The sequence below is a fragment of the Aulostomus chinensis genome, chromosome 1, assembly GCF_037954235.1.
Source record: "Aulostomus chinensis isolate RoL2024-O1b breed Wild chromosome 1, RoL_Achi_v1.0, whole genome shotgun sequence".
In the NCBI taxonomy this organism is placed as follows: domain Eukaryota; kingdom Metazoa; phylum Chordata; class Actinopteri; order Syngnathiformes; family Aulostomidae; genus Aulostomus; species Aulostomus chinensis.
Window position 1 is genome coordinate 5,644,441 of NC_141320.1, and position 25,758 is coordinate 5,670,198.

Here is a 25,758-nt window from a genome sequence, read left to right on the forward strand (position 1 = left end):
TGAGATTTTAAGAAACTCTCACTACATTACTGTAGCATCATTTTGAGGTTCGTGGCAACTCTCACTACATCCTGTAGCATCATTTTGAGGATTTTAGCAACTCTCCCCCCATCACTTCAGCATCATTTTTAGATTTTTAGTAACTCCTACTACATTACTGTAGCATCATTTTGAGGTTCGTAGCAACTCTCACTACATCACTGGAGCATCATTTTGAGGTTCGTAGCAACTCTCACTACATTACTGACAGCATCATTTGAGGTTTTGAGCAACTCTCATCACATCACTTTCGCATCATTATGAGATTTTTAGCAATTCTCACCACATCACTGTAGCATCATTTTGAGGATAGTAGCAAATCTCACTTCATGACTGTCAGCATCATTTTGAGGTTCGTAGCAACTCTGACTACATCACTGGAGCATCATTTTGAGTTTTTTGAAACTATTACCACATCACTGTCACATCATTTTGAGATTTTAAGCAACTCTCACTACATCATTGTAGCATCATTTGAAGGATAGTAGCAACTCTCACCACATCACTGTCGCATCATTTTGAGATTTTAAGCAACTCTCACTACATGACTGTCAGCATCATTTTAAGGTTTTAAGCAACTCTTACTGCATCACTTTAGCATCATTTTGAGATTAGGAGCAACTCTCACCCCATCACTGTGGCATCATTTCTTAGGTTAGTAGCAACTCTCATTACATCACTGTCAGCATCATTTTGAGGTTTTTAGCAACTCTCACTACATGACTGTAGCATCATTTTTTAGGTTCGTAGCAACTCTCACCACATCACTGTAGCATCATTTCTTAAGTAAGTAGCCACTCTCATTACATCACTTTGGCATGATTTTGAAATTACTATCAACTCTCACCACATCACTGTAGCATCATTTTGATGTCATGAGCAACTCTTACTACATCACTGTAGCATCATTTTGAGGTTATTAGCAACTCTCATTACATCACTTTAGCATCATTTTGACATTAGTTGCAACTCTCACTACAACACTGTAGCATCATTTCTTAGGTTCGTAGCATCTCTCATTACATCACTTGATTATCATTTCTTATGTGAGAAGAAACTCTCACTACATCACTGTAGCTTTATTTTCAGTTAAGAAGAAACTCTCACTACATCACTGTAGCTTTATTTTCAGTTAAGAAGAAACTCTCACTACATTACTGTAGCTTTATTTTCAGTTAAGAAGAAACTCTCACTACATTACTGTAAGCATCAATTTGAGGATAGTGTCAACTCTTACGTCATCACTGCATCATTTTGAGGTTCGTAGCAACTCTCACTCCTTTACTTTAGCATCAATTTTTAGGTTTTAAGCAACTCTCACTACATTACTGTCAGCATCAATTTGAGCTTCCTAGTAACTCTCACTACATCACTGTCGCATCATTTCTTAGGTTCGGAGCAACTCTCATTACATCACTTTAGCATCATTTTTAAATTAGTAGCAACTGTCATTACATCACTTGAGCATCATTTTGAGGTTCATAGAACTCTCACCACATCAGTGTAACATCATTTTGAGGTTAGTAGCAACTCTCACTACATCACTGAAGAATCATTTTGAGAATAGTTGAAACTCTCACTACATCACTGTAGCCTTATTTTGAGTTTAGCAGAAACTCTCACTACATTACTGTCAGCATCATTTTGAGGTTTTTAGCAACTCTCACCACATCACTGGAGCATCATTTCTTAGGGTAGTAGCAACTCTTACTACATCACTGAAGCATCATTTTGAGGATAGTAGTAACTCTTACTACACCACTGTCGAATCATTTAAAGGTTCGTAGCAATTCTCACTACATTACTGTCAGCATCATTTTGAGGTTCGTAGAACTCTCACCACATCACTGTAGCATCCTTTCTTAGGTTAGTAGCAAGTCTCATTACATCACTTCAGCATCATTTTGAGGTTCGTAGCAACTCTCATGACATCACTATCAGCATCATTTTGAGGTTAGTCGCAACTCTCACTACATTATTGTGGCATCATTTTGAGGTTTTTCGCAACTCTCACTACATCACTGTAGCATCATTTGTTTGGTTAGTGGCAATTCTTATTACATCACTGTAGCATCATTTGAGCATCGTAGCAACTCTCACGACATTACTGTTGCATCATCTTGCGGTTTTTAGCAACTCTCACCACATCACTGCAGCATCATTTCTTAGGTTTTTAGCAACTCTCACTACATCACTGTAGCATCATTTTTAGGTGAGTTGCAACTCTCAATACATTACTGTAATCATCATTTTGAGGTTTTTAGCAACTCTCACCACATCACTGGAGCATCATTTCTTAGGTTAGTAGCAACTCTCATTACATCACTGTCAGCATCATTTTGAGATTAGTAGCAACTCTCACTACATCACTGTAGCATCAGTTTGAGGATTTTTGAAACTCCCACTTCATGAGTGTCAGCATCATTTTGAGATTAGTAGCAACTCTCACTACATCACTGTAGCATCAGTTTGAGGTTTTTAGCAACTGTCACAACATTACTGATAGCATCATTTTGAGATTTTTAGCAACTCTCACTACATCACTATCAGCATCATTTTGAGGTTGGTAGCAACTCTCACTACATCACTGTAGCATTATTTTGAGTTAACAGAAACTCACACTACATTACTGTCAGTATCATTTTTAGGTTTTTAGCAACTCTCACTAAATGACTTTAGCATCATTTTGAGGTTCGTAGCAGCTCTCATGACATCACTTTGGCATCATTTTGAGGTTTGTAGCAACTCTCACTACATTACTGTAGCTTTATTTTGAGTTAAGCAGAAACTGTCACTACACGACTGTCAGTATCATTTTTAGGGTTTTAGCAACTCTCACTACATCACTGTAGCATTATTTTGAGATAAGTAGCAACTCTCACTACATCACTGAAGCATCATTTTGAGATTTTTAGCAACTCTCACCACATCACTGTAGCATCATTCATAGATTTTAAGCAACTCTCACTACATAACTGTAGCATCATTTTGAGGATAGTAGCAACTCTCACTACATCACTGTAGCATCATTTGGAGGATAGTAGCAACTCTCACTAAATGACTGTCAGCATCATTTTAAGGTTTCAAGCAACTCTTACTGCATCACTGGAGCATGATTTTGAGGTTAGTAGCAACTCTCACTACATCACTGTAGCATCATTTTGAGGTTTTTAGCAACTCTCACTACATTACTGTAGCATCATTTTGAGGTTTTTCGCAACTCTCACCACATCACTGTAGCATCATTTTGAGGTTCGTAGCAACTCTCACTACATTACTGTTAGCATCATTTTGAGGTTCGTAGCAACTCTCACTACATTACTGTCGCATCATTTTGAGGTTTTTCGCAACTCTCACCACATCACTGTAGCATCATTTTGAGGTTCGTAGCAACTCTCACTACATTACTGACAGCATCATTTTGAGGTTCGTAGCAACTCTCACTACATTACTGTAGCATCATTTTGAGGTTTTTCGCAACTCTCACCACATCACTGTAGCATCATTTTGAGGTTCGTAGCAACTCTCACTACATTACTGACAGCATCATTTTGAGGTTTTTAGCAATTCTCACTACATTACTGTAGCATCATTTTGAGGTTTTAAGCAACTCTCACTACATTACTGTAGCATCATTTTGAGGTTTTTAGCAACTCTCACCACATCACTGAAGAATCATTTTGAGATTTTTAGCAACTCTTACTACACCACTGTAGCATCATTTTGAGGAAAGTAGCAACTCTCACTTCATGACTGTCAGCATCATTTTAAGGTTTGAAGCAACTCTCACTACATCACTGGAGCATCATTTTGAGGTTTTTAGCAACTCTCACAACATCACTGAAGCATCATTTTGAGATTTTTAGCAACTCTTACGACATCACTGTAGCATCATTTTGAGCTTCGTAGCAACTCTCACTACATCACTGTAGCATCATTTTGAGGTTTTAAGCAACTCTCACTAAATCACTGTTGCATCATTTCTTAGGTTTGTAGCAATTCTTTTTACATCACTGGAGCATCATTTCTTAGATTAGTAGCAACTCTCACTACATTACTGGAGCATCATATTGAGGTTCGTAGTGTCACGTCCCCATGGTCACGGGCATGGGGGCGTTGCATTATTTTTGACTTCCTTCCCTTCTCAGGTTCGAGCTTCATGGGGCGGAGCTGCTGACTAATTGGGAGCACCTGGGCCCGGCGTCTCCCAGCTATAAAGCAGGCGATCAACCTGGCCGGTTGTCTCTCGCTCACTCCTCCTGGCCCACGTCGGAGCGATGGTTGTGTTTCTTGAGTTATGTCTTGTTTAGTTCTCTGCATCCATCACACCGCACACATACACCCCCTGTACACTCATGCACACACTCGCACTCACCACTGACACTACTGATAACCACACTCCACTGTACGTTATGGTTTGCCTTGTGTTGATTTTGCGTTACTAATAATAAATTATTAGTTGTGTGTCACGTTTAGTCTGCGTCTCCCTCCTTTGATGTCACGATTTCTGAGCCGGGTCGTGACAGAAGCAACTCTCACCACATCACTGTCGCATTATTTTGAGATTTTAAGCAACTCTCAGTACATCACTGGAGCATCATTTTGAGGTTCATCGAAACTCTCACTACATCACTGTGGCATCATTTGGAGGATAGTAGCAACTCTCACTACATGACTGTCAGCATCATTTTAAGGTTTTCAGCAACTCTCAGTACATCACTGGAGCATCATTTTGAGGTTCATCGAAACTCTCACTACATCACTGTAGCATCATTTTGAGGATGGTAGCAACTCTCACCACATCACTTTCGCATCATTTATTAGGTTAGAAGCAACTCTCATGACATCACTTTCGCATCTTTTTGAAATTAGTAGATACTCTCATTACATCACTGTCAGCATCATTTTGAGTTCATTATTATCATTGAGGTTATTCGAATCTTTCACTGCATTACTGTTAGCATTATTTTGATTTCATTAGCAATTCTTACGACATCTCTGTCGCATTATTTTGAGGTTATTAGCAACTCTTCCTACATCCCTGTAGCATTGTTTTTGAGGTCGTTAGCAACTCTTCCTACATCACTGTAGCATTTTTTGAGGTTATTCGCAAATCTTACGACATCACTCTCAGCATCATTTTGAGATCATTAGTAACTTTAATTACATCACTGTAGCATCGTTTTGAGGTTCGTAGCAAATATTACTACAAGACTGTCAGCATCACTTTGAGGTTATTCGAAACTTTCACTACATTACTGTCAGCATCACTTTCAGTTTGTTAGCAATCCTTAGAACATCACGGTAGCATCATTTTGAGGTTCGTAGCAACTATTACTACAATAATGTCAGTATTATTTTGAGTTTATTAGCAATTCTTACGACATCACTTTCGCATTATTTTGAGTTTTTTAGCAACTCTTACTAGATTACCGTCAGCATCATTTTGAGTTCATTTGCAATTCTTCTGACATCACTGTCGCATCATTTTGAGTTCATTAGCAATTCTTACAACATCACTATCGCATCATTTTGAGTTCATTAGCAATTCTTACGACATCACTGTCGCATCATTTTGAGGTTATTAGCAACTATTACTACATTACTGTCAGCATCACTGAGTTTATTAGCATCTATCACCACGTGACTGTTAGCATCGTTTTGAGTTCAATAGCAATTCTTACGACATCACTGTCATCATCATTTTTAGGTTACTCGCAGCTCTAACCACATGACTGTCAGCATCACTTTGAGGTTATTCGAAACTTTCACTACATTACTGTTAGTATCATTTTGAGTTTATTAGCAATTCTTACGACATCACAGTAGCATTATTTTGAGTTTCGTAGCAACTCTTACTACATGACTGTCAGCATCACTTTGAGGTTATTCGAAACACTTACTACATTGCTGTAAGCATCACTGAGTTGATTAGCAACTATCACTACATTACAGTTAGCATCATTTTAAGTTCATTAGCAATTCTTCCGACATCACTTTCAGCATCATTTTGAGGTTATTACCAATTCTTCTGACATCACTGTCGCATTATTTTGAGGTTGTTAGCAACTCTTACTACATTACTGTTGCATTATTTTAAGCAACTCTTTCTAACTGACTGTCAGCATCACTTTGAGGTTGTTCGAAACACTGACTACATTACTTTAAGCATCACTGAGTTAATTAGCAACTATCACTACATTACTGTTAACATCATTTTGAGTTCATTAGCAATTCTTCCGACATCACTGTCGCAATATTTTGAGGTTCGTAGCAACTTTTACTACATTACTGTCAGCATCACTTTTAGGTTATTCAAAACTTTCACTCCATTACTGTTAGCATCATTTTGAGTTCATTAGCAATTCTTACTACATCACTGTCGCATCATTTTGAGATCATTAGCAATTCTTCCGACATCACTATCGCATTATTTTGAGGTTCGTAGCAACTCTTTCTACTTTACTGTTGCATTATTTTGACGTTATTAGCAGCTCTCACTACATTACTGTCAGAATCATTTTGAGGTTATTAGCAGCTCTCACTAGATTACTGTCAGCATCATTTTGAGTTCATTAGCAACTCTTACTACATGACTGTCAGCATCACTTTGAGGTTGTTTGAAACTCTTACTACATTACTGTAAGCATCACTGAGTTTATTAGCAACTATCACTACATTACTGTTAGCATCATTTTGAGTTTATTAGCAATTCTTACGACATCACTGTATTATCAATTTGAGGTTAGTTTCAACTTTTCCAAAATTACCGCCAGCATCATTTTGAGTTCATTAGCATTTCTTCCAAGATCACTGTCGCATTATTTTGAGATTATTAGCAATTCTTCCGACATCATTGTCGCATTATTTTGAAGTTCATAGAAACTCTTACTACATGACTGTCAGCATTACTTTGAGGTTATTCGAAACTTTCACAACATGACTTTTAGCATCATTTTGAGTTCATTAGCAATTCTAATGCGGCTCGAGGCCACGCTGGTTCACCGAGCGACAAGGTGAGCCTTGAAAACGGCATCGGCCGAGCTTCCCGGGCTTTGGATACCCTGGTGAATTCCCCAAATGTGTGAGTCTCAACTGCATAATTTCTGACAGTGGGGGACTGCGTCCGCGCTCTCCCCTGTGATCGTGTGAAAAAAGGAAAGAAAGAAAGAAAGGCCGACCACGGCGGCAACAACGGTGACCGCCTGTCCCGGCCAGTTGGCGGTCTCCTCTTGTGCTGGCCAGCCTGAGGAGACCGCGGAGGACGTAGCCTCGATGAGCTCCCAGTGTCTCTCACACCTTCCAGCCCTAAATGAAGAGGGCAGGGTTTCTGCCACATTTAGTTGAGGGTCATGGTATCTGACAAGCCCTGGGCTCAGGACAATACATCCACGGCTCGTCTTCGCAGTAAGTGGAAGGATACCAGAGAGAATTCATGCGTGGGAGGAGATCAACTTGGAAAACCCCGACTCTCAATTCTGACGACATCACTGTCGCATCATTTTGAGATCATTAGCAATTCTTCTTACATCACTGTCGCATTATTTTTATTTTCATAGCAACTCTTACTACATTACTGTGTCATTATTTTAAGGTTTTTAGCAACTCTTCATAAATTACTGTCAGCATCATTCTTGAATTCATTAGCAATTCTTCCGGCATCACTGTAGCATCATTTTGAGATCATTAGCAATTCTTACTACATCACTGTCACATCATGTTGATATCATTAGCGATTCTTACGACATCACCGTAGTATTATTTTGAGGTTAGTAGCAACTCTTACTACATGACTGTCAGCTTCACTTTGAGGTTGTTCAAAACACTTACTACGTTACTGTAAGCATAACTGAGTTTATTAGCAACTTTCACTACATTACTGTTAGCATCATTTTGAGTTCATTAACAATTCTTCCGACATCACTGTAGCATTATTTTGAGGTTATTAGCAACTCTTACTACATTACTCTCAGCATCATTTTTAGGTTACTCGCAACTCTAACCAGGTGACTGTCAGCATCACTTTGAGGTTATTCGAAACTTTCACTACATCACTGTTGCATCATTTTGAGATCATTAGCAGTTCTTCCGACATCACTGTTGCATTATTTTGAGGTTCGTAGCAACTCTTACTACATGACTGTCAGCATCACTTTGAGGTAGTTCGAAACACTTACGACATTACTGTAAGCATCACTGAGTTTATTAGCAACTATCGCTACATTACTGTTGGCATTATTTTGAGTTCATTAGCAATTCTTACTACATGACCGTCACATCATTTTGATATCATTAGCAATTCTTACAACATCACTGTAGCATTATTTTGAGGTTATTAGCAACTCTTACTACATTACTCTCAGCATCATTTTTAGGTTACTCGCAACTCTAACCAGGTGACTGTCAGCATCACTTTGAGGTTATTCGAAACTTTCACTACATCACTGTTGCATCATTTTGAGATCATTAGCAGTTCTTCCGACATCACTGTCGCATTATTTTGAGGTTCGTAGCAACTCTTACTACATGACTGTCAGCATCACTTTGAGGTAGTTTGAAACACTTACGACATTACTGTAAGCATCACTGAGTTTATTAGCAACTATCGCTACATTACTGTTGGCATTATTTTGAGTTCATTAGCAATTCTTACTACATGACCGTCACATCATTTTGATATCATTAGCAATTCTTACAACATCACTGTAGCATCATTTTGAGATCATTAGCAGCTCTTACTAGATTTCCATCAGCATCATTTTGAGTTTATTAGCAATTCTTCCGACATCGCTGTCGCATTATTTTGAGTTTTGTAGCAACTCTTACTATATGACTGTCAGCATCACTTTGAGGCCATTCGAAACTTTCATTCCATTACAGTTAGCATCATTTTGAGTTCATTAGCAATTCTTGCTACATCACTGTCGCATCATTTTGAGACCATTTGCAATTCTTCCAACATCACTGTCGCATTATTTTTAGGTTCGTAGCAACTCTGACTACATGACTGTCAGCATCACTTTGAGGTAGTTCGAAACACTTACTACATTACTGTTAGCATCATTTTGAGTTTATTAGCAATTCTTATGACAACAGTGTAGCATCATTTTAACGTTAGTTTCAACTCTTCCTACATTACCGTCAGCATCATTTTTAGTTTTTTAGCATCTCTTACTACATCACTGTAGCATCATTTTGAGTTCATTAGCAACTCTTCCGACATCACTGTCGCATTATTTTGAGTTTAGTAGCAACTCTTACTACATGACTGTCAGCATCATTTTGAGGGAGTTTGAAACTCTTACTACATTATTGTAAGTATCACTGAGTTTATTAGCAACTATCACTACGTTACTGTAAGCATCATTTTGAGTTCATTAGAAATTCTTCTGAAATCACTGTCGCATTATTTTGAGGTTATTGGCAACTCTTAATACATTACTGTCCGCATCACTTTGAGGTTATTCGAAACTTTCACTACATGACTGTCAGCATCACTTTGAGGTTATTCGAAACTTTCACTACATTACTGTTAGCATCATTTTGAATTTATTAGCAGCTCTTACTAGATTACCGTCGCATCATTTTGAGATCATGAGCAATTCATCCGACATCACAGTCGCATTATATTGTGGTTTTTAGCAACTCTTACTACATTATTCTTGCATTATTTTTAGGTTCGTAGCAACTCTTACTACATGACTGTAAGCATCACTGAGTTTATTAGCAACTATCACTACATTACTGTTTGCATCGTTTTGAGTTTATTAGCAATTCTTACGACATCACTGTCGCATCATTTTGAGATCATTAGCAATTCTTCTGAAATCACTGTCGCATTACTTTGAGGTTCGAAGCAACTCTTACTACATTACTGTCAGCATCACTTAGTTTATTAGCAACTATCACTACATTACTGTTAGCATCATTTTGAGTTCATTAGCAATGTGGGGCTTTGATTGGGAATTGTAAGAAAAATCACTGAATGAACAACACAAACACAGACTGTGTCTGAAATTCCACACCTGCACCCGAAACCAGTGTGGTATCAATTGTATCCACTGTCAATCCTGATTCTGGAGAAATTTCTTTGTGTGTTTTGATGGACGCGAGCCAAGCAGAAATTTCCCACAATGCAATAGGGCGGCGTTTGGTCAGTGTTGAGCAGGCGTCAGTCTGACAATGATGTCATATTATTGTGTCATCACTTGACCAGACCCAAAAGTAGGCTCAGGTATCAGTTTCTTCTCAATGCTAATGTCTGCTAGCTTAGTCTGCTACTTTGATGGCTCTGCCTGCTCAAAGGTCCAGACCCCTGGATGTGGTGGTTCCTACCTGAATGTAGAGTCTGTCAGCTCATGTTGTTAAATCAACTCACTAGGAACACCAGTAGATTTCAATGGACTGACAATGAGTCTCATTGAATGGGTGTCTCGTCCAATGAGAAACAATCAGTCTCAGGTTGAAGCTCATCAATGAGGTCTTGTGGATCAGTGGCTTGCATGAATGAATGAGTTGGAAGACTTCTTGGAAATTAAAGAGGATTTAATACAATTAAGAAAACCCTTAAGACAGAGTGACAATTCCAGCAGAGTAATTAAGGCCCATATTGAGTAGCAGGTATGAATTAGCCTGGATTTATCTGAGCTTCAAGTAGACGGCTAAGAGGCAGGTGGAAAGGTGTGTAGGATGAACGATGGTGACCTCCAACCAAATGAAGAGGACTGAGTGGAGGCTGACCAGCTCTACGGAGTCAGGCGGAGTTTGGCAGCGAGACAGGAGTCCAGGCCTGAATCGGTGAAAACCAACGTAACCGGCTTACGTTCTCAGCTGGATTCTCCCATCGATGTACGACGCCTCTCCAACGAACTGGTGGGAGGACGGCCTCCAAAGCCTCCACCTCGTCGACCGTGGCTCCCGCTGAGATTCGCTCGATGAAGAAGGGAAGCGCGTTGATTGGCTACCCTCTGGTCTCAGGCTGCTGGCTGCCTGGACTAAGCTGCTCTTCTCCGACACAAAGGTGGCTTCTCTCTCTTCAAGGCTCACAGGAGGTCAAGAGTGTAGCGACCGTGAGCCGAGATCGATGATGAATTACAAAAATAGAAAATCAAAAAATAAATTAGAGGAATAGAAAAGAAAAGGGGGGGGGCGGACCAGCTGCTCTAGGAGCTCACACACAAAGGGCAGAAACAAGAAGCACTGAAGAGAGCGCTAGCAGTGGATGGTGCCACCACTGTTACAGTAAACTGGTCCGCCTCAGAGCAGTGACCTTTGACCTGTGAGGGGTTGTTGGCCAATCAGCACACTTTGCTGTCTTCAGTCCTTCTCAGATATCAACAAATGAAGCTGGTTGAACAGACAGCAATCATCATCACTCAGAGACATCACCTGGAGAGGAAGACTGCTCCGAGTTCTGACAATGACAGTGAAGAGGCAAGGAGAGCTGGACAACCACAGACAGTGAAACATTCGGAACATCATGTTGATACACGTGTGTGTGTGTGTGTGTGTGTGTGTGTGTGTGTGTGTGTGTGTATGTGTGTGTGTGTAACCATGTTAAACTCTTTTAAATAAATGTTTCAGCCTGCTATTATTTGGATGCTGTATGATTCCTGCAACCCCAGACTAACTCAGGTGTTCGTACTGCAACCTAAAGTATGGTGATGAGGAGAATGATGAACAATCCACAAGGTGATCAGAAAATAAGAAATGGATTCAGGAACAACAAACCCATCTCTGAACATGTGATTGAAACATGTGAGTGGGACTGTCAGAACCTGGCTTTACCTCAAAGTGTCTCATCCAGAGATCTGTGACAGGCGTCCTCTGTGGAGGGTCAATCTGTCCGTCCACATTCAGATCATCGATGCAGCGACTCTGCTAGGATCAAACTACTCAGGATGAAACAGACCAATGTTGACATCAAGTAGCAACTCAGCAGCTGATCAACAGAGTCCTCAGCACCAGTAGAGCCTGGTCCTGGTCCCTGGGGGGCTCCAACCACCAGCCTCTCTGTTAACAGCCGAGCGCCACAGAGACTCTGAGTCTCCTGCTGTTCATGAAGAGTTTTCAGGCTAAATTCAGTGTGTGAGGTCCACACTGCACATTTGAGGGACCATGAAGGACAGAGGAGAGTCTGACTGTCATGGTGAAAGCCTTCAGCACTAGAACTGAAACAGCCCCACCATCTTAACCCCCCCAGACCAAACATCATCGTCCAGCCTCCAACCAGAGGTCCATCAGTTATCATGGAGCCACAGGTGGAGTCTGGATTCTTTTCTAGAATGAGACGGCAGTGACAGTCCTGCAGAGTGACATCACTGACATGAATGGATGACTTCAGTCACATGACTGGATGACTTCAGTCACGTGACTTCAGTGCCAAACAGTGCACATTGGTGCCGACCAGTCAAAACCACCTCAGACTGTATCATTCTATATGCTTGGCTGTAGTGTGTGTGTGTGTGTGTGTTTTTAAAAAGGCAAAAAACTCTTTTTTTAAGCAACAGAACTTTAATACAAACACAAAATGAAAAGCAGAACAAGCCAGAACCCAAAATATGGATTTACAGAGGAAGCGTGCTGGGCCCAGAACCCAGAGGTGGATGGATCAAAACCATCCTCTGCTAAAAGGGAACAAAATAAACCTGGTTGTTTTGAAATGTGAATCTGTTGAAGAGGGTGGAAATGGTGAGGGAGTCAGTTGTTCCTTTTGTTTTATGACAGAGACCTCATTGTTAACTAAATCATTTTAATTCTTTACTTGAAGATTCATGCTTTTTCACTCAAAATGTTTGACAACTTTCTCCATGCTGGTGCCCCATCACACACAACAGGTGCACTTGTCCTCTTTTCTCCTCTGACCCCCAAACATTCACAGTCTTCCAGTGAACGTCCAATTGTCCTCTGAAATAAGAGATGAATCTTTCCCTGCTGAGACTCCTGATCTCTGACTGTGACTAGCATGTGCTAGCAGAATACAGCACTCCTTCTTCATGATCTGTCTTTGTCTCTGACCAGCTCTCCTGCTCTCTTTCCTCCTACCAGTCAAAGCAGACATCTTCACCTACTGATCTTGGATCTGCTGCCCGTTCCTGCCTGGTAAAAGAAGGAACCAGCACCTGGTTCTCCAGGCTGAATGAACTCCAGGACGTTGGCCAGCCATGTCAGTTGAAACCTTATTTGTCCTAATAGAGAAAAAATAAGTCTGATTGTTGATGAAAGATGTCATCATGGCTTTGAAACTGTAGTTAGGGACCAGCCAACATGAGCACATTCATGGAAGAATAGCAGGAAAAACAGGAAGTGTTAGTTAGCAAGTACTCACCAGTCTGTCACTATCATACTTGATTCTAGTGGAACAAAATGGCTGCTGCTGACTGTGCTGCCTGGTGGAGGATCACTCTTCACCATCCTCTCAGGCCTTGATGGAACCAAAAAGGCCAGTTCCTGGAGAAGATCCTCTAGGGGTCCAGGTTAAAGCGGTGCCCCAGCTGGCACCAGGCGCTGACCCAGGTCCTGCATGGGAGATACTGTCAGTTCTGTTCTGCCCTGCTCACAACCACAGGCTGGTGTTGAGGCCTGCAGCAACCAGGGCCCCAGTCACCAAGAGTATAAAGGCTGGTCATTGTGGCAGTGGGAGGAGTCAAAATGAAGACATACCAATGAGAGCAGGACGTTCCTGGAGAAGTCAGAAGAACTTGACCATGTTTCCTACAGTACCCAGGAGGCCTGGGAGTTGTTGAAGGAAGCTCCAAAAGCAAAGAGCAGACAGCAGGACATCAAAAGAAAAGATCCAGACACTAAAACTACAAGTAGAAACAAGAAGAAATACTAAAAGCCTTGGAAAGATACTACAAGGTTGGATATACATTATTATATACACTACTATTCTGACTGACTCCGAAAGAGGGACAGGAAACATTAGAATGTGGATCAGATCAGCTGATTTCAGTGTTGAGTCCATCCCTCCATCCACTTTCTGTTCTTATCCTTTAAGGGTCACGGGGGGGGGGGGCGATCCCAGGTGACGTTGTTCAAGAGGCAGGGTTCACCCTGGACAGGTCACCAGTCCATCAGGAGAAATGAGGTGGACGGTATCATGCAACCTAAACTAAAACATTAGTCAGATCAAATTCAGATTAAAGCAAGAGTCTCCAGATCAAAGTCAGAATTCCTGATGATGTCATCAGGGCTTTGACAGTAGCTAGAATTCTGTCTTTGATCTCAGGAGGACATGAAAGAAACACTATTGAGGAAAGTAGAAGAGAGCATGGCTGCATGATGGTGCAGTGGTGAGCACTGTGGCCTCACAGCAAGAAGGTTCTGGTTTGAGTCCAGGCTCGGGTGGGGAATCTTTCTGTGTAGAGCCTGCATGTTCTCCCCATGAATGCGTGGGTTCTCTCTGGTACTCCGGCTCCTTCCCACCGTCCAAAGACATGTAATTGGGGACGAGGCTGATTGGACACTCTAAATTGACCGTAGGTATAAATGGTTGTTCGTCTCTGTGTGCTGACCCTGTGATGGACTGGTGACCTGTCCAGGGTGAACCCCGCCTCTGGCCTGTAGATGCTGGGATAGGCTCCAGCCCCCCCCTCGACCATCAATGTGGGTGTTTTGTTAATTGCATGCCACATGAAATTATTGTTGGTCAGTTTTCTAGCGACTGTCTCACAGTGGCAAGACAAGAACACTTCTACTTTTGATGATGACAGTTTGTTCAACACTAAACTTCATCCAGTACCATGTTGTTAAACACTGGAACCTCCACAGCACCTGAACAGGGACTTGAACCCTGGACCCTCAGATTAAAAGTCTGATGCTCTACCGTCTGAGCTCCTCAGGCTCTTTCTACAGCATTGAGACAGGAACAGAAACACCTGTGAAGGTCAAACTGATGCTTTCTTGACTTGTTCAGTCCTCCATGTTGAAGTCCACCATGCTTTTGATTGGCTCTGATTCTCTGTGGCAAAATCCAACAAGAGGCTCCAAAAATGTCCTGAATGTCACAAGAATGCACAGGACAAGATGTTAGTTTCCTTCATGTCTGCAGTTCCTCCACTGGAAAGTAAAGTCAATGCTGCTCCTCTGCTGAAACCTGGGATCGGACCAGGGACCTTTAGATCTTCAGTCTAAGGCTCTCCCAACTGAGCTGGTTCAGTTCTGAGTGAGGGCCCTGCTTCTCTCATTTATAATCTCTTCCACTCTCACTGGACCTTAGAGAGGATTGGAGCTTCTGAAGTCCTGACACATTGAACAGTTCTCCAGGACCATTTTTGATGGATGTCTGGATCACACCAGCCTTTTTTGTTTGTCTTCTTGCACCACCGTGCCGCCCCTACTAGTCGTCTACATATCAGTGTTCTCAGTATTGCACGAACATTCACATCAGTATTGTGCTAATATTTTATTTCCTGGCTCTTCAATCCTCCGATTATGAAGTTGATTGCTTCAGCGACCAGGAGACGTTATCATTGGCAGCTAGTTTACTATTATTGCTGCTGCTGTTGTTGGTTGTGTGTCTGTCTTTCATCCCCCTGTCCCTCTGTCTTTCTCTCTGCTTGTCTTTCACCCTCATCTTGTTCCCATCTTTTTGTCATTCTCTCCCTCCTTTCTCTCTGTCTTTTGTCTTTCCTTCTCTATATTTGTCTTCTGCTGTCTGTCCTGTCCTGCTCTCTTTCAACAACCAACCAGTCAAAGCAGACGTCCGGTTAAAAAAATATGATAAAAGAACTCTTGGTTTGATTTGGCTTGAGGCATGAAGAAGATAGGATTGTTTTCCTTTCATTTTAGAAGCTTTTCCAGATTCATGAAAAGATCATCAATCAGTGCAGTATTTCAGACAGACTTCTGGTCCGTGAGGATGAGGAATCCAGCACAGATCCACAGAACTCCAACTGCCATCTTTGATGGTTCCTTTACAGTCTGTAGGGTGGAGAGATCCTCCTGAGTCTGGCTTGGAATGTTTGTCTGTGGATGTGTTGGCCCTGTGATGGACTGGTGACCTGTCCAGGGTGAACACGGCCTGTCGCCCAAAAGCTGCTGGGATAGGCTCCACCCCCTCATGACCCTGAACAGGATAAGCAGAAGACAATGGACAGAAGTCCTGACACATTGAACAGTTCTCCAGGACCATTTTTGATGAAGGTCTGGATCACACCAGCCTTTTTTGTTTGTCTTCTTCCAGTGTCCTCAACATTGTGTGAGCCAATAATTCCACATCTGTACCAGACACACCTCTGGTTGGTGGGTTGATGGATCTTTCTGTTCTAACAGTGTCTTTTATCTTGCTTTTATCTTTTCTATCTTTTCTTTGTATCTGCATTCTGTGGTGCACGGTGGCTCTGGAAGAGCGCTCTAACTATTGTCACTGTACCCCCCCCCCCCACAACGAAAATAAAAAATTCTGATTCCGATTCTGACACACACACACACACACACACACACACACACACACACGTGTATCAACATGATGTTCCGAATGTTTCACTGTCTGTGGTTGTCCAGCTCTCCTTGCCTCTTCATAACAGCTTAGATAACAACGTGGCTTACATAGACAATTGGAGCTCCTTCTGGGGAAAGCCTGGTCTGATTCGGAGAGATGGCGTCCATCCCACTTTGGATGGTGCATCTCTCTTATCTAGGAACATAGGCCAATTTATTAGCAATACTAATCCCTGACAAGCAACCAGAGTTCAGACCAGCAGGCAGAGCTGCAGTTTAACACGCCCCTCTGCTGGTTCCTTCGTGTTGTCACCCACCCAGCCTATAGAAACTGTGTCTGCCCCGAGGCTTTATAAGCCTGCACCCAAATCTGGAGGAGTAACTTATAGCAACTTAGTTAAAATTAAAACCACTGCTCCAGCAAACCAACCCAGTAAAACTATTAAATGTGGTTTGCTTAATATTCGATCTCTTGCATCCAAGTCTCTCCTAGTGAACGATTTAATTACTAATTATCAGATTGGTGTATTAGCACTCACTGAAACCTGGGTGCAGCAAGATGAGTATGTTAGTTTAAATGAATCTTCCCCTCCTGGTTACATTAACTACCATGTACCTCGCACCACTGGCAGAGGAGGAGGAGTAGCTGCAATCTATCAGTCAAATTTGGTGCTTAACCCTCGACCTAACAGTTCATTTAACTCATTTGAGAGCCTTATTGTCAGCTTTTCCCACCCAGACTGGAAAGCAGAGAAACCACTCTTACTTGCTGTGGTGTACCGTCCTCCTGCACCTTATTCTGAGTTCTTAGAAGAATTCCCTGACTTTCTGTCTAACTTGGCATTGAACTCAGACAAAGTCATTATAGTGGGTGACTTTAACATCCATGTGGACGTCAATGATGATTCTCTGGCCACTGCGTTTAAGTCGCTTCTTGATTCTGTTGGCTTCTGTCAGAGGGTAAACAAACCCACTCACACTTTTAATCACATCCTTGATTTAGTACTCACTTATGGAATAGAAGCTGACCGAATCACAGTTCTTCCTCAGAACCCCGTCTTGTCTGATCACTCCTTAATTACATTTGAATTCACTTTAACAAATTATATTCTACCTGGGAAAAAGTCCCGCTTCAGTAGATGTCTATCTGACACTGCTGTTTCTAGATTTAAGGAGCTTATTCCAGCAGAGCTTGCTGCCACATCTTGTAATAATATATTGGGCAGTTATGCTGATTTCACCCCCTCGCAGGTAGACTATCTTGTGGACAGCACTGCAGCAGCACTCCTTGGGACACTTGATGCCGTAGCTCCCCTGAAGAAGAAGGTTATCAACCAGAAAAGAATAGTTCCCTGGTACAGCCCAGAGCTGCGTGCCTTAAAACAGAAGACCAGACAACTGGAAAGGAAGACACATTCCAGCCAGCACGAGGAAGTCCACCAAGCCTGGAAGGAGAGTTTATTAATATATAAAAAAGAACTCCGTAATGCCAGAAGCGCTTACTACTCGTCCCTGATAGAAAAGAATAAGAACAACCCCAGGTTCCTCTTCAGCACCGTGGGCAGGCTCACCAAGAACCATAGTGCTGTTGAGCCATGCATCCCCCCAACTCTCAGCAGTAACGACTTCCTTTCTTTCTTTACTGAAAAGATTGTGAATATTAGAACGAAGATTGCCAGTAATGGAGGACAGACTACAGTCCCCATAGAAGCACCTCCCAGACTTGGTGCATACTTGGACAGCTTCGCCCCCATTGACCTGTCAGAATTAACTTCTGCAGTCGGTTCCTCCAAGTCAGCCACTTGTCTGCTGGATCCCATCCCGACAAGCCTCCTTAAGGATGCCTTCCCTCTAGTCAACACTTCTATATTAAATCAAATTAATCTTTCCTTAGTCACAGGTTATGTGCCACAGGCCTTTAAGGTGGCTGTCATCAACCCTTTACTTAAAAAACCTTCTCTTGACCCAGATGTGTTAGCCAACTATAGGCCAATATCCAACCTCCCCTACATCTCCAAGATCCTTGAGAAGGTTGTCCTGGAGCAGTTACATGAACATCTGCACAGCAACGAGCTCTTTGAAGCCTTCCAGTCTGGATTCAGGGAACACCATAGCACTGAAACAGCACTGGTCAGAGTCTCGAATGATCTTCTTATAGCTTCAGACAGAGGTCTTGTCTCTGTGCTTGTCCTTTTGGACCTCAGTGCTGCATTTGACACCATCGACCACAGCATCCTGCTACAGAGACTAGACCATGACATTGGGATTAAAGGAACTGCCCTAAAATGGTTTAAGTCCTACTTATATGACAGGTTTCAGTTTGTTAATGTTAATAATGACCATTCGGAGTATAGCAGAGTTACATATGGTGTACCACAGGGTTCAGTTTTAGGACCGATTCTCTTCACTCTTTACATGCTCCCATTAGGTGACATAATCCGGAAGCACTCGATCAACTTCCACTGTTATGCAGATGACACACAACTTTACTTGTCGATGGAGCCAGACGACACAAGCCAGTTTACTCATCTGCAAGACTGCCTGAAAGACATTAAATCCTGGATGTCTTCTAACTTCTTAATGCTCAATTCAGATAAAACTGAGGTAATCATTTTTGGACCTAAACACCACAGGGACACACTCTTGAATCGGATCTCTACTCTAGATGGCATCACCCTAACTTCGAGTACAACTGCAAGGAACCTTGGGGTCATTTTTGACCAGGACCTTTCCTTCAGCTCCCACATAAAGCATGTGACTAGGACCGCCTTCTTCCATCTTCGAAGTATCGCTAAGATTAGGAATATCCTTTCCCAGAGTGATGCTGAAAAACTGGTGCATGCATTTATCACTTCTCGGCTGGACTACTGCAACTCTCTCTTGTCAGGATGTCCTAAATACTCTCTAAAGAGTCTCCAGCTGGTCCAGAACGCTGCAGCGAGGGTTTTGACGGGAGTTAAGAAGAGAGAACACATCTCTCCCACTTTAGCTTCTCTCCACTGGCTTCCTGTAGGATCTAGAATCGACTTCAAAGTCCTTCTGCTAACTTATAAGGCTCTCAATGATAAAGCTCCATCCTATTTGAAAGAGCTCATTAGTCCCTACTGTCCGACCAGAGCACTCTGCTCCCAGAATGCAGGTCTTTTAGTGACTCCCAGTATCAATACAAACAGACTGGGAGGTAGAGCTTTTAGTTACCGGGCTCCTTTACTGTGGAACCAGCTCTCTCCATGGGTCAGAGAGGCAGACACTTTAACTACGTTTAAGTCCAGGCTTAAGACCTTCCTCTATGACAGAGCCTTCAGTTAGGACTGGTTCAGGTAGCTCTGAACCATTGATAGCTATGCTGCTATAGGCTTAGACTGCTGGGGGACACATCAGGTTACATTGAGCCCTTCCCTCCTCTCCTCTCCTCTCCCCCTCTCTCCTCCTCTCCTCCCTGCACATTTTACTTGTTGCACTTTGTAGTTTGGCCTTGGTGTCTCGCAGTCTCTCTGTGTTTCCACAGATCCACCGGAGCCCCAACCGCCGCCTGCATCGCCCCCCCCCCCCTTATTCCCTACTGTTACACCGGCCTGCGCTCCCCTTCCATGAACAAGTCTGCCATCCAGTCCCCCATCAAGCTGGCTTGCTCTCCCTGCCTCCCCTACCAGAAGCTTCCTTCTTCAGCTGTTATTAACATTTCCGTGTTTCCCACATTTTGTATTGTAAACTGTTTTCTTGTCCGTAACAACATCTACTGCACGTCTGTCCGTCCTGGGTGAGGGATCCCTCCTCTGTTGCTCACCCTGAGGTTTCTCAGATTTTTCCCTGTTAAAAGGGTTTTCTATGGAGTTTTTCCTCAGTCGATGTGAGGGTCTAAGGGCAGAGGATGTTGTTATGATGCCATGTGAAGCCCTTTGAGACAAACTGTTTGTGAAAACGGGCTATACAAATAAAATTGCCTTGCCTTGCCTTGCCTTCACTGTCATTGTCAGAACTCGGAGCAGTCTTCCTCTCCAGGTGATGTCTCTGAGTGATGATGATTGCTGTCTGTTCAACCAGCTTCATTTGTTGATATCTGAGAAGGACTGAAGACAGCAAAGTGTGCTGATTGGCCAACAACCCCTCACAGGTCAAAGGTCACTGCTCTGAGGCGGACCAGTTTAATGTAACAGTGGTGGCACCATCCACTGCTGGCGCTCTCTTCAGTGCTTCTTGTTTCTGCCCTTTGTGTGTGAGCTCCTAGAGCAGCTGGTCCGCCCCCCCCCCCTTTTCTTTTCTATTCCTCTAATTTATTTTTTGATTTTCTATTTTTGTAATTCATCATCGATCTCGGCTCACGGTCGCTACACTCTTGACCTCCTGTGAGCCTTGAAGAGAGAGAAGCCACCTTTGTGTTGGAGAAGAGCAGCTTAGTCCAGGCAGCCAGCAGCCTGAGACCAGAGGGTAGCCAATCAACGCGCTTCCCTTCTTCATCGAGCGAATCTCAGCGGGAGCCACGGTCGACGAGGTGGAGGCTTTGGAGGCCGTCCTCCCACCAGTTCGTTGGAGAGGCGTCGTACATCGATGGGAGAATCCAGCTGAGAACGTAAGCCGGTTACGTTGGTTTTCACCGATTCAGGCCTGGACTCCTGTCTCGCTGCCAAACTCCGCCTGACTCCGTAGAGCTGGTCAGCCTCCACTCAGTCCTCTTCATTTGGTTGGAGGTCACCATCGTTCATCCTACACACCTTTCCACCTGCCTCTTAGCCGTCTACTTGAAGCTCAGATAAATCCAGGCTAATTCATACCTGCTACTCAATATGGGCCTTAATTACTCTGCTGGAATTATCACTCTGTCTTAAGTGTTTTCTTAATTGTATTAAATCCTCTTTAATTTCCAAGAAGTCTTCCAACTCATTCATTCATGCAAGCCACTGATCCACAAGACCTCATTGATGAGCTTCAACCTGAGACTGATTGTTTCTCATTGGACGAGACACCCATTCAATGAGACTCATTGTCAGTCCATTGAAATCTACTGGTGTTCCTGGTGAGTTGATTTAACAACATGAGCTGACAGAATCTACGTTCAGGTAGGAACCACCACATCCAGGGGTCTGGACCTTTGAGCAGGCAGAGCCATCAAAGTAGCAGACTAAGCTAGCAGACATTAGCATTGAGAAGAAACTGATACCTGAGCCTACTTTTGGGTCTGGTCAAGTGATGACACAATAATATGACATCATTGTCAGACTGACGCCTGCTCAACACTGACCAAACGCCGCCCTATTGCATTGTGGGAAATTTCTGCTTGGCTCGCGTCCATCAAAACACACAAAGAAATTTCTCCAGAATCAGGATTGACAGTGGATACAATTGATTCCACACTGGTTTCAGGTGCAGGTGTGGAATTTCAGACACAGTCTGTGTTTGTGTTGTTCATTCAGTGATTTTTCTTACAATTCCCAATCAAAGCCCCACATTGCTAATGAACTCAAAATGATGCGAAAAGTAATGTAGTGATAGTTGCTAATAAACTAAGTGATGCTGACAGTAATGTAGTAAGAGTTGCTTCGAACCTCAAAGTAATGCGACAGTGATTTCAGAAGAATTGCTAATGATCTCAAAATGATGCGACAGTGATGTCGTAAGAATTGCTAATAAACTCAAAACGATGCAAACAGTAATGTAGTGATAGTTGCTAATAAACTCAGTGATGCTTACAGTCATGTAGTAAGAGTTGCTAAAAACCACAAAATAATGCGACTGTGATGTCGGAAGAATTGCTCATGATCTCAAAATGATGCGACGGTAATCTAGTAAGAGCTGCTAATAAATTCAAAATGATGCGAACAGTAATGTAGTGAAAGTTTCGAATAACCTCAAAGTGATGCGGACAGTAATGTATTAAGAGTTGCTAATAACCTCAAAATAATGCGACAGTGATTTCAGAAGAATTTCTAATGAACTCAAAATGATGCTAACAGTAACGTAGTGATAGTTGCTAATAAACTCAGTGATACTTACAATAATGTAGTAAGAGTTTCAAACTCCCTCAAAATGATGCTGAGAGTCATGTAGTAAGAGTTGCTACTAAACTCAAAATAATGCGACAGTGATGTCGGAAGAGTTGCTAATGAACTCAAAATGATGCTACAGTGATGTCGTAAGAGATGCTAAAAAACTAAAAATGATGCTGACGGTAATGTAGGAAGAGTTGAAACTAACGTTAAAATGATGCTACACTGTTGTCAAAAGAATTGCTAATAAACTCAAAATGATGCTAACAGTAATGTAGTAAGTGTTTCGAACTACCTCAAAGTGATGCTGACAGTCATGTAGTCAGAGTTGCTACGAACCTAAAAATAATGCGACAGTGATGTTGGAAGAATTGCAAATGGTCTCAAAATGATGCGACAGTGATGTAGCAAGAATTGCTAATGAACTCAAAATGATGCTAACTGTAATGGAATGAAAGTTTCGAATGGCCTCAAAGTGATGCTGACAGTCATATAGTAAGAGTTGCTACAAAACTCAAAATAATGCGACAGCGATGTCGGAAGAATTGCTAATAAACTCAAAATGATGCTGATGGAAATCTAGTAAGAGGTGCTAATGATCTCAAAATGATGCTACAGTGATGTTGTAAGAATTGCTAATGATATCAAAATGATGTGACGGTCATGTAGTAAGAATTGCTAATGAACTCAAAATAATGCCAACAGTAATGTAGCGATAGTTGCTAATAAACTCAGTGATGCTTACAGTAATGTCGTAAGTGTTTCGAACTACCTCAAAGTGATGCTGACAGTCATGTAGTAAGAGTTGCTACGAACCTCAAAATAATGCGACAGTGATGTCGGAAGAACTGCTAATGATCTCAAAATGATGCGACAGTGATGTAGTGAAAGTTTCGAATAACCTCAAAGTGATGCTGACAGTCACCTGGTTAGAGTTGCGAGTAACCTAAAAATGATGCTGAGAGTAATGTAGTAAGAGTTGCTAATAACCTCAAAATAATGCTACAGTGATGTCGGAAGAATTGTTAATGAACTCAAAATGATGCTAACAGTAATGTAGTGAAAGTTGCTAATAAACTCAGTTATGCTTACAGTAACGTAGTAAGTGTTTTGAACAACCTCAAAGTGAAGCTGACAGTCATGTAGTAAGAGTTGCTACTAACCTCAAAATAATACTACGGTGATGTCGTAAGAATCGCTAATGATATCAACATGATGTGACAGTGATGTAGTAAGAATTGCTAATGATCTCAAAATGATGCTACAGTGATGCCGGAAGAATTGCTAATGAATTCAAGAATGATGCTGACAGTAATTTATGAAGAGTTGCTAAAAACCTTAAAATAATGACACAGTAATGTAGTAAGAGTTGCTATGAAAATAAAAATAATGCGACAGTGATGTAAGAAGAATTGCTAATGATCTCAAAATGATGCGACAGTGATGTCGTCAGAATTGAGAGTCGGGGTTTTCCAAGTTGATCTCCTCCCACGCATGAATTCTCTCTGGTATCCTTCCACTTACTGCGAAGACGAGCCGTGGATGTATTGTCCTGAGCCCAGGGCTTGTCAGATACCATGACCCTCAACTAAATGTGGCAGAAACCCTGCCCTCTTCATTTAGGGCTGGAAGGTGTGAGAGACACTGGGAGCTCATCGAGGCTACGTCCTCCGCGGTCTCCTCAGGCTGGCCAGCACAAGAGGAGACCACCAACTGGCCGGGACAGGCGGTCACCGTTGTTGTTGCCGCCGCCGTGGTCGGCCTTTCTTTCTTTCTTTCTTTCCTTTTTTCACACGATCACAGGGGATAGCGCGGACGTAGTCCCCCACTGTCAGAAATTATGCAGTTGAGATTCCCACATTTGGGGAATTCACCAGGGTCAGCACAGCCCCAGTGCGATGGCTGAGCCTCACCCGGGGAGAACCACCTTGCTGATCATGGTATCTCCCCTGCCAGGTAAGTATGACTCGCTGAGCTTAGGAACAGACATGAGCTCCAGGGACACAGCCTTCTGACTGACAGGCAGGGAGGCCGACACAGCGCCTGATCTTTCCTACCTTGTGCCAATCTGCCACGTGCGCAGCCCCCTTTGTTTCTCACAACAATGCCGGATGTCGGATATCCCAAGCCCGGGAAGGTCGACCGATGCCGTTTTCAAGGCTCACCTTCTCGCTGGGGGCACCAGCGTGGCCTAACCGCACGCATCGTGCCCCGCAGTAAAAAAAACAATCTCCGTCCGCTTTCACCCTTGGATGGAGCGTCGCGACCATGAGAGCTGTCAACGCAAGCGGCCCAATTCCGAAAGACTGAAGGCAGCAAGCTGGGGTTTCACATTTCAACATCAAGTTCACAACCCATCTCTGGGCAAAACAGGCACATTGAAGGTTCAGGTCTTTCAGAGTGCATTCCAAAGCCTTTTGGGAAAGGCTCCGAGAGCAGTGCCGTCAGCGGACCTCCATCCTTATCTGGAGTGCAAACGGAGCCACAACTTGACGCCCAGCGGCAGCGCGGGCGGAAATCCAGCCCCGGCCGCATGTGCAGCACTCGAGAGTTGGCCTGAAGAGCACGGGATTTGCTCCTGACAAAAGGGGAGGGGCCCGCACTGTTCCTGGAAGGCCATTGCGGCCGCAGGCTGAGGAAAAGCTGCAGTGCAGGAGGAGAACCCTGGTCCGGCTTTGGGTGGAGCAGGTGAGCGAGTGCCTGGCGGAGGCTTGTTTTATTTCCGACGAGAAATGCGGGGCATTGCACCACTCCTGGAAACACTGCAATACCAGGTTGATGCGTGGAAAGGACGGAGCAAGCTCCCGTTCCATCTCCCTGTTCCAAAAAGCAATTTAATATACGGTTCCCGGATAGGGAACGTACCAGATATTAAACTGATAAGAACAGATACTACACTTGATCTTAGCCAAAAGGCCGAGAAGCGATGCCTGTCAGCCACCCGACGTGAGAGCCAGCACCCCCGGTACAGCCAATCCCGGCCGCGGCTGTGGGCAGGAACTACAACATTTTGGGTGGCGACACAAAATGCAGTGCCATAAACACTACATCTGGCACACTGGTTGTCCCCACTGCTATCCAAAGCAAAGGCAATCGGTGCCTTCACCCTGCTATGCTAGTGGGGCGACTCAAAGTAAAACAAAGCGGTGTTCAAAGCCACAAGCCAGCGACTCATCCTGGAGTCGGGGTTTTCCAAGTTGATCTCCTCCCACGCATGAATTCTCTGGTATCATTCCACTTACTGCGAAGACGAGCCGTGGATGTATTGTCCTGAGCCCAGGGCTTGTCAGAT

The 25,758-nt window shown here is 43.0% G+C and overlaps 2 non-coding genes across 2 annotated transcripts; both read right to left on the reverse strand.

The window, feature by feature from the left end:
• Positions 1 to 24,266: 24,266 nt before the first annotated feature.
• Positions 24,267 to 24,430, reverse strand: LOC147270133 (U1 spliceosomal RNA). The gene has a single exon (XR_015116995.1). It is a non-coding gene; the product is annotated as a U1 spliceosomal RNA (small nuclear RNA).
• Positions 24,431 to 25,203: 773 nt separating this feature from the next.
• Positions 25,204 to 25,394, reverse strand: LOC147270134 (U2 spliceosomal RNA). Its single transcript, XR_015117230.1, has one exon. It is a non-coding gene; the product is annotated as a U2 spliceosomal RNA (small nuclear RNA).
• Between the last annotated feature and the right edge of the window lie 364 nt (positions 25,395 to 25,758).